Source organism: Falco naumanni, chromosome 2 (assembly GCF_017639655.2).
Source record: "Falco naumanni isolate bFalNau1 chromosome 2, bFalNau1.pat, whole genome shotgun sequence".
Classification (NCBI taxonomy): domain Eukaryota; kingdom Metazoa; phylum Chordata; class Aves; order Falconiformes; family Falconidae; genus Falco; species Falco naumanni.
Window position 1 is genome coordinate 31,443,437 of NC_054055.1, and position 9,074 is coordinate 31,452,510.

Here is a 9,074-nt window from a genome sequence, read left to right on the forward strand (position 1 = left end):
TACACGTGTTCCTGGTCACATCAGGTTAAAATGAAGACAGCTTGCTCTAGAAACATGGTTACCCAAATCCAGGCATGCCACGGCTGTGTTACAAAGCACGTGATATATTCCGATCCCATGAAGAGCGCATTTAGACAACAGTGTAAATCAGTAATCAATAAAACATTTAGACATAGTTTCTGTTTAGCATGTCTCATCAAAGCCGCCTGTTGTTTTAATTGGGAGAATAAAAAGCAAGGCTTTTTATTTTCCATCTTTACGAGTTTGAAAAAGGTGCCTTTTATCAGCGCTCTCTCCCAGTCTGTTAGCAAAACCCATAGTGCAGCAATATACAAAGTCCTGAAAGCAGTGTCCTGAACAGCATGTTCAGGCACTAAAAACTAACTCGCAAATTGCCTACAATGCATTGCAAACCAGCATTAATTGCTTAACAAACCTAGATGGTGCCATTAGGCAATGGTTGGTTGATGCCAGCTAGTCAGCAGCAAATAACTGGCAGCAAGACTGGGCTGGGGTGTTGGGGTGCTGTTCCCTTGAGTAGGGGTAACGTGTATTTGTTGAGTCACTCTTAGCCTGCAGTGTTAAATTGCCTGCCAAAGTTAAAATACACTCATTGGCTTATTTACATTGATGGCAGCATGTAAATCATGCAAACCCTTCTACCAGGCTTTCAGTGGGACAGGATCTGGCATACACTTGTCCACTCATTATACCTTTCACCCAGAGCATTGGTGGTTCTCACTTAGGACATGATGCCTGAAGGTAACTCAGGGCATCCTGAATCGCTCCAACTCTTCTTTTAACTACCAGTAACTGCCCCACATTCTTTTAAATGCTATGAAGAAGAGGTTTTTTTAAAAAAATTAAAATGTCCATACTGGGTGATGGCAAAAGTCTGCTGAGGCCAGCTTGCAGCCTCCAACACACTGCCCAACGGGAGCCATAAACACAGCGGTCAAAAGTGGATTTGTAAGGAAGACCACAGCAGATGGCAGGTGTGTGGTGATGCTTTCCTGAATGCTCTGTAATTATCCAGCACTTGTGTAGGGCAAATCACAAAACAAGTCTCAGCATGAGACCTGAGATGTGAAGTGACCCCCCTGCCCAGAGAAGGAGCCTGGTTGTTAATGGATTGTCCTGAAGTAGGTGGTTTGAAACTGCAAGCTGTGGAAGAGCTGGTTACCCATGTCCTGGTCAAAAACTGTGAGTGCAAAGCCAAAGTATAAATAAATAAATAGTGCAGGCAACATAGAAGAGGCGTCACCACAGCATTTCCACCCCAAAGCAGTAGCGGTCAGCTATGACTCATGCAACTTGCCAGAAAGCATCACTCAGTCTGCGGCCCATTCCCAAGGGAAGTCTTTGGAAAAGGGCATTCAGTAGTAGCAGAGGGAATAACTGTTTCAATCCCCATTCCTGGAAAACAGGCAAGGGCATGTGGTGCTTGTGCAGTAATTTCAGAATATTTGGAAAGTCTCAAGAAATATTCAAATAATTGACTTAAAAGTCCACATTGGCACCAATAAGAGTGTCCATGCTCATCCTCTTCCTCATGCTGGCGCTAGGCTTCCATAAAATCTCACAAGCTGTCCAGACCAGGGACCAGATCCAGCTGCAAAACACTGGGGATAAAGTATGATCAGCAGTTACGTTGGCTTTGAGGGGAACAAAGAAAGAAAAAAAGGATTCTTTTTCCTAGACAGAAGCCTAAAGTCCAGTCTGTACACCTCTTTTTCTTTTGTTCAAGAAAAAGGCTGTGAGATTTGGGAGGCGAGTGGAGTTTTCCTCCAAAACTCATACAGAGGTGTAATTCAGGATGGCATGCACAGGTACTTTGGCATAATAATGTATTTCCCCCTTTTTCATGGACATAAATTACACTACTACTAATTTTTGTCTGGAGTATCTGCTTCCACACTCTGTGAGGAGAGAAAGAGGTGTGGGGACTATACAGTCCTAGAAGGAAAGTGAAACAACTTTTGTGTTTGGACAGGGCCTGAGTGTCTGTCAGGAGCAGCAGTAAATCTGGGAAATGTTTTGCAGAGCTGCATGTTTTGGACTAATTCTAGGCTGTCAATCAGTGCAGAGATAGCTTTTGTTATTTTTGGCAATTCCTTTTCTAATGTGTTTCGAGGAAGCAAGGTCCTACAATTGAAGGCATTTTGCTTTTCAATCTATTGAGAAAGCAAAATGTTCCTAATTCCAGTTCCAAGAAGTCTAGCTTGATGGCCACATCTTTCATCTTGAAAAGGAGCAGGGACAAGCTGCCTGCCTTGCAGATTTGTAGAGTGACAGTGGTAGGACACATAATGCATCCATCTGTCTTGTAAGCCACATGAAACCCTCTCTCCTTCACTGACAAGTACCTGTGTTTTCAATGCAAAAATGAAAACAAACCAAAAACCATGCAAAAAAGAGGGATTTGAATGCAGGTGCAATTGCATCATTTTAAACACATTCATTAGTTGTACCTAAAAGCTTGTTAAAACTTGGAACAAAAACTGGTTGTAATTTTTTTCAGTACAGTGTGAACACTGGGGCTGTGCAGGTAAGGGAGGATCCAGCTCTGTGGAGAACCTTCAGTCCTGTAGCTCAGAAGGAGCTAATCTCAGCAATGAGTTTCAGGACCCAGCATTGAAAAAAGTCCTTCTCCCCTTCTCAGGAACTGCCTGCACAATGGCAGTCGGCTTTTCTCCTGTGGTGCAGGCAGAGGCCAGCCTGGGAGTTAGTTGGAAATATGAGTACTCCTGCCAGCTTCACAAGCGGATGGCAAGTGACAGCAGCGAGCAGGGACTTGCTCCTGCTGCAGCACTTTGCTGCTACCTGAGGGCCAAACCACGTAAAGCCCCAGCTTCACCCGTTCCCCAGGCACTGCTCCTCCCACGCACACCTCCCTCCGCTGCATCTCCTTGTGGGACTACAGCAACATGCCCTACCATGCATAGAGGCGTTATTCTAAATAATATTTAATAGTCATAAATGGTATTGTGTATAGATCTGTGGTGCCATTTGAATACATTGCTATTGAAATTTGATATCTAATACTGTTAATGATGTTAATGAAGAAGAAAAACTTTTTTTTTAATTGCAGGAAACAAATAGCAATCATCTCTGCTTTCAGATAGGTTGTAAGACCTGGGAAAATAGCTACTAGTAACACTATTTGCATTTGCAAGAAGCATTCCTGGTTTTTTCCAGCGTATTCTAATGAATTTTTCAAGTCATGGTAACCCCTTCGTAAATATCCCACAGGGTGGTAGCAGCATTGTAATCAGCAAGCTTTGGTGGAAGGTGAAATATCCCAGTTAAGTGATAAGTCTGAGTATCAAGTGTTCTGGGCAAGAGTCTGTTTTGGGACAGGGTGACCTTCACAAGCACTTTTTGAGATGAGGCCCATAAAAACCTTTTTAAAAACCTCTGCAAATGAAATGAGCTAACGTAGCAGTCCGCAGGAGAGGATATACTCTCAATCCGATGGGAACAAAGGCCACATGAGAGGAAATACAACTTAGTGGATGCTAATTTGCACCTATAAACTACTGTGTGCAAAAGCAGTGGGGATTGAATTCCCTGTTCCTTTTTGGCCATTAAAGACATGACAAAAAAATTGCAGCAATAATGACTTCATTACCTTTCCATAAAGGCTCCCACAGGGAACTGAACAGGGGCAGGGAGAGAAGAGAATCCCCAGGATGTAAATCTAGCAGCAGCACCAAGAAGTCTGGCTATAGATGCCCAGGAAGGTGCTATGCCTCTGCTTCTGCTCCCACCGATATTATGGTGCAGCTTCGTGGCAGAGCACACTTCTGCTTCAGCAATGAAAGGCACATAATCAGTGAGGAATCTTGCTAAAACCTTGGTCGATTACTATTATTATTATTATTATTATTGTGGTTGCTTTCTGATAATCCTATCTTAAGCATGCCAACCTCTCCGGTGTGCATACCGGGTGGACACACTCGATGTTAATCTTAAGTGATACATTCCTGGGTGTGTTTCAAGTCTTCACACCAGTTTGTTGCTTGGAGAGGAGTGGGACACTTGAGAAGGTTGAGCTGCAGTCTGCTCCAACCCTTCACAAAGTTCAGAGGACTTGCGGTGCTGGGGTTCTTACCTCTGACAGGTAGGTTGGCTCACCAGCTCCTCTCCCCTCCTGAAATCTGGCTCATCTTGGACAGCAATCAGTCCTTTCCATTTCCATGGTGAAATTCCCTGTAATGGCTTCAGAGCCTGGATGCAAACACCTTTGTTTGAAACGCAAGATGACAGCAGCAGATGCCTTTATAGACAGCAAAAGGCTTGAAGAAGGGCAGAGTAAATAAACAGCAAAAATCCAATATATAATATTGCCACACAGAGAGGAGCTTTCTCTTCAAAATGAAGCAATTAACATGTATGGACTCATTCTGCCAGGCTGGGAGGAAGCAGGAGGCACACTATTTAAACGAATTGCCATGTAGCCCGTGATTATCATTAGGATTCATTCAAACCCGGGCATTCAGTAAAGCTTCTGCTCTGCGACTGGCTCTCTGCTGCCTCTCTATCAGTACCTATTGTTTCATAATCTCACCATACTCGACGCTTTTTTTATCCCAACCAAGTCTGCCTTGTTTTTTACCCTCCCCAGTGACTAAGCCGAAGCGCGTTAACAATGCACCGTTTCATTTGGCTCTTTTTCTCGTGTTAGCTGAAAGAGAGATGTCTTCTCCCCTAATTGCAGAGGATCTCTTCAGCTTTTAATTTCTGTATTGAAAACTTGTTTAGGGAAAGGCATGGGGATCTACATAAACCTGAGAATTCACTGGCAGGGGAGGTAATTGCTCTTTCCCTCCAAGCATGACAGAGTCCTCCTAAACAGCTCTGCACAGGCAAGTTTCCGCACGACGGAGAGGAACCTCAGACATGGCTCAGCAGCTACAGGCTCTCTTCCTCCGTCCCAGCCGGATGGCTTCCCTCTTCTAAGAGCACCACAGCTCAGGTGGGCTCTCCAGGGCCAGATGTGGCTGTTCCCGGCCACACTCTGCCCAAGCAGGTCCCATGTAGGGTCTGCAGCTGAGCGGGACAGGGGATGCGCTGCCAAGGGCAGAGCTTGCCCTTTGCACAGGCACCACCACTGCATGCTTCCCACAGGGAAGGAATAACTTTGGGGCAATTCCCCCTCTCCCTTGTGAGAAGATGGGGCTTGGCTTGTCTCAGATACTTCCAGGTTTAAAATGTTTTTTTTCTCCCTCAGTTCCGATTCAGAACAAAACCAATGTCTTTTTGTTGCTCTGGAAGCATTGGCCTGACTGAGGGGGAATATGGCTTTCCAAATGCCAGAGGGAGCAGCCTGCTCATCTCCAAGCAGCCCCAAGCCTTGCATGGCCACCTTCCCCGCACTGCACTGCACTGCCCCTGCACTGCAGAGTCCTGTGGCAGGGGGGTTCCAGCACCAGGAATTCCACCCCTGTCCAAGCTCCAGCTTGCTTAAGTCTCCCCAGGCATCTTCCCTCACTTGTTCTCCTCTTCCATGAATATCTATGCCTCCCAGCACGGGTGGAGCGCATCTAGCACCTGGACCATCCCACTGCACAGACACCGCTCACCTCTCTCCTTCTCCCAGAAATGTGCTGCAAAACCCTCATTGCTCCTGCAGAAAGCTGGCCCTGTTGTCTTCCACAAAACCTCTGCATCTCTCCTATTGAAACCTCAAAATGGTATTTTCAGGAGGAATTTGAAGCATCCCTCGGGGTGGATTAAACCGATTGGAGCGGGGTTTTGCTTTGCCTTCCTGCACACTGTGTTTCAAAGACGCACTCTTCACAGCATCCAAGCCGTTCCACCCACAACTGAAAGTAAAATGCAGCACTAGGTACATAAAATACAAAATGTAACATAAACAAATACATATTTCATATCTAATGTGTCTATATAAATAAAAGCTATATAGATTATATAAATCTATATATGCACATGTAGAGCATTGATATATGAAACATATTGATACTGTATAATAACCAACACAAATCTATGCTTCTGTACTATGTTCATATATTTATTTATATTTATAAAGATATATTATAGGTATGCAATGTACTTGAGTCACTGTTTTTAGCTCAAATAAGATGTTTCTCTGACTAACCTTTTCCCACATGTCTGAGAAGGGAAGCCTGCACCCAGAGTTGGGTGCTTGTGGCTCAGGTACCACAGACGGGGATGGAGAGAGGGTCTCGGAGGAACTTCAGCACAGTGAGCAAGAAGACTTCAGAGTAGCTGGGCCACCATCACACAAAGCAGGTGTTTGTGCCTCAGGCCCCCCAGGGTGGGCTTGGCTGTGCTGTGGGTTGCTGGCTCTTGCTGCTTCTGCATCCTAAGCATGAGATGCATTCATGCTGTGTTCCTAAGTCTGAATCCTCTCCAAGCTTCAGCAGCAGCTTGTGCAGGATTTTAAAGTTCACAGCTCTGGATTTAGATGCAGGAGCTGTGTGCTGAGCTAACCACAGCCATTAAATCCTCCTCTGGAGCAGGAGAGTTGCATGGTGCACCTCAAAAAGTACCTTCCACTGCAAAACAATCACTGGCTGCTATGGGACCCTGAAGGGACCTGGGGTTGTGTGTGGCATGGCAGCTGGTCATGGGATCCACCCAAAGGTGCTGAGGGAGCTGGTGGAAGTGCTCAAGGAGCTACTTTCAATCATTTATCAACTGTCCTGGCTAACCAGGGAGGTCCTAGTTGACTGGAGGTTGGCAAGTATGATGCTCATCTACAAGAAGGGTGGGAGGGAAGATCCAGAGAACAGAGGATCCAGGCCTGTGAGTCTGACCCCAGTGCCAGGGAAGGTTATGGAGCAGATCATCCTGAGTGCCATCACATGGCATGTACAAGATAACCAGGTGATCAGGCCCAGCCAGCGTGGGTTTATGAAAGGCAGGTCCTGCTTGACAAACCTGATCTCCTTCTGTGACAAGGTGACCCACTTAGTGGATGAGGGAAAGGCTGTGGATGTTGTATACCCAGACCTTAGTAAAGCCTGTGACACAGTCTCCCACAGCATTCCCCTGGAGAACCTGGCTGCTCATGGCTCGGGCAGCTGTGCTCTACACTGGGTAAAAAGCTGGCTGGCTGGCCGAGCCCCAAGAGTGGTGGTGAATGGAGTTGCACCCTGCTGGTGGCCGGTCACCCGGTGACAAGTGGTGTTCCCCAGGGCTCAGTGCTGGAGCCAGTCCTGTTTAATATCTTTATCAATGATCTGGATGAGAGGATCCAGTGCACCCTCAGTAAGCTGGCAGATGACACCAGTTTGGATGGGACTGTTGATCTGCTTGAGGGCAGGAAGGCTCTACAGGCTCTGGGCAGGCTGGACTGTTGGGCAGATGCCAATTGTATGAAGTTCCACAAGGAGAAGTGCCGGGTCCTGCATGGGGTCACAGCAACCCCAGGCAGCGCTACAGGCTGGGGGCAGAGCGGCTGGGAAGCTGCCCGGTGGGAAAGGACCTGGGGTGCTGGTTGACAGCCGGCTGGACAGGAGCTGACAGTGTGCCCAGACAGCCAAGAAGGCCAGTAGCATCCTGGCTGGTACCAGGAACAGTGTGGCCAGCAGGACCAGGGCAGTGACCGTCCCCCTGTGCTGGGCACTGGTGAGGCCGCACCTCGAACCCTGTGTTCAGTGTTGGGCCCCTCACTGCAAGACAGACACTGAGGTGCTGGAGCGTGTCCAGAGACGGGCAACGGAGCTGGTGAAGGGTCTGGAGCACAAGTCTGGTGAGGAGCAGCTGAGGGAACTGGGGCTGTTCAGCCTGGAGAGGAGGAGGCTCAGGGAGACCTTACTGCTCTCTGCAGCTGCCTGACAGGGGGGTGTAGGCAGGTGGGGGTCGGTCTGTTCTCCCAGGTAACAAGTGACAAGACAAGAGGAAACAGCCTCAAGTTGTACCAGTGGAGGTTTAGGTTGGATATTAGGAAAAAATTCATTACTGAAAGAGTGGTCAAGGATTGGAACTGGCTGCCCAGGGAAGTGGTTGAGTCACCATCCCTGAAGGTATTTAAAAGATGTGTAGATGTGGTGCTTAGGGACATGGTTTAGTGATGGACTTGGCAGTGCTGGGTTAATGGTTGGACTTGGTGAGCTTAAAGGTCTTTTCCAACCTAAACGATTCTATGATTCTATGTGCTCACCTGTGTTAAATCAGCAAAAATGCTGAGTTGTGAGAACCAAAAATAAACTCAGGTGTCTAACAAGGGGTTTTACCTTCAGTCTGAGCCTTGAGAGTGCAGCCAGCTGTGCTAACCCAGCCTTCCTGTCCTAAGGCTGCTAGAGTTAATATGGGTAGATGAAACCCCTAAATAGAGAGTGAGAGAGGAAAATGTAAGAACCAACATATCAGCCTTTTGCAATTTCTGTTTTCTGAAGCATGCAGACATACTAACACAGGCATCTTAAGTCTATACTCCCTCCAGAAGAGGAAAGCCACAAAAAAATACTAACAAAAGTGTCTTATCTTGGCTGAATGTTGATTTGCCTACTCCTTGTTTTCTCATCTCTGTCCCTTGTGAATTTTGAAGTTCATTTCCATATTTCCTGAAATTTCTATGTATCATCTGTAACCAAATTTCATAGCAATTAACTCTCCAGGACGTATCAATTATGGAAGGGAAGCCTGAGAAGTAAGCGCAAGGCATTCCTGAAGGTGAACATTGCACAGTTAATGATTAATCATAATATACATAATAATAATGATAGTAATGATCATGATGGCTATGTGAAAACTAACATATGGCAAACAGTAGCATAAATATTCCTCACTCAGCCTTTTGCTTTTTGTCTTGATACTTGTTTTGCTTCTTGGAAGGTTAATGTTGAGAAAGAATTAACTAACAGATTAAATTACAACTCCATCAGTGAAGAAGTATTGTGTTCCTGCAATTCAGATGTAAAAAAGATACAAACAACTTCCTAGCTAGTTATTTTAAAATATTTAAATTGAATAGCAAATAGGACATAAATCAAACACTCCAGTACTGATTGATGTTAGCTTATCCAGGCTCGAAGAGATTTTTCTTCCTCAGATAAAATGAACACTGCGATGTGGTGTTGCTG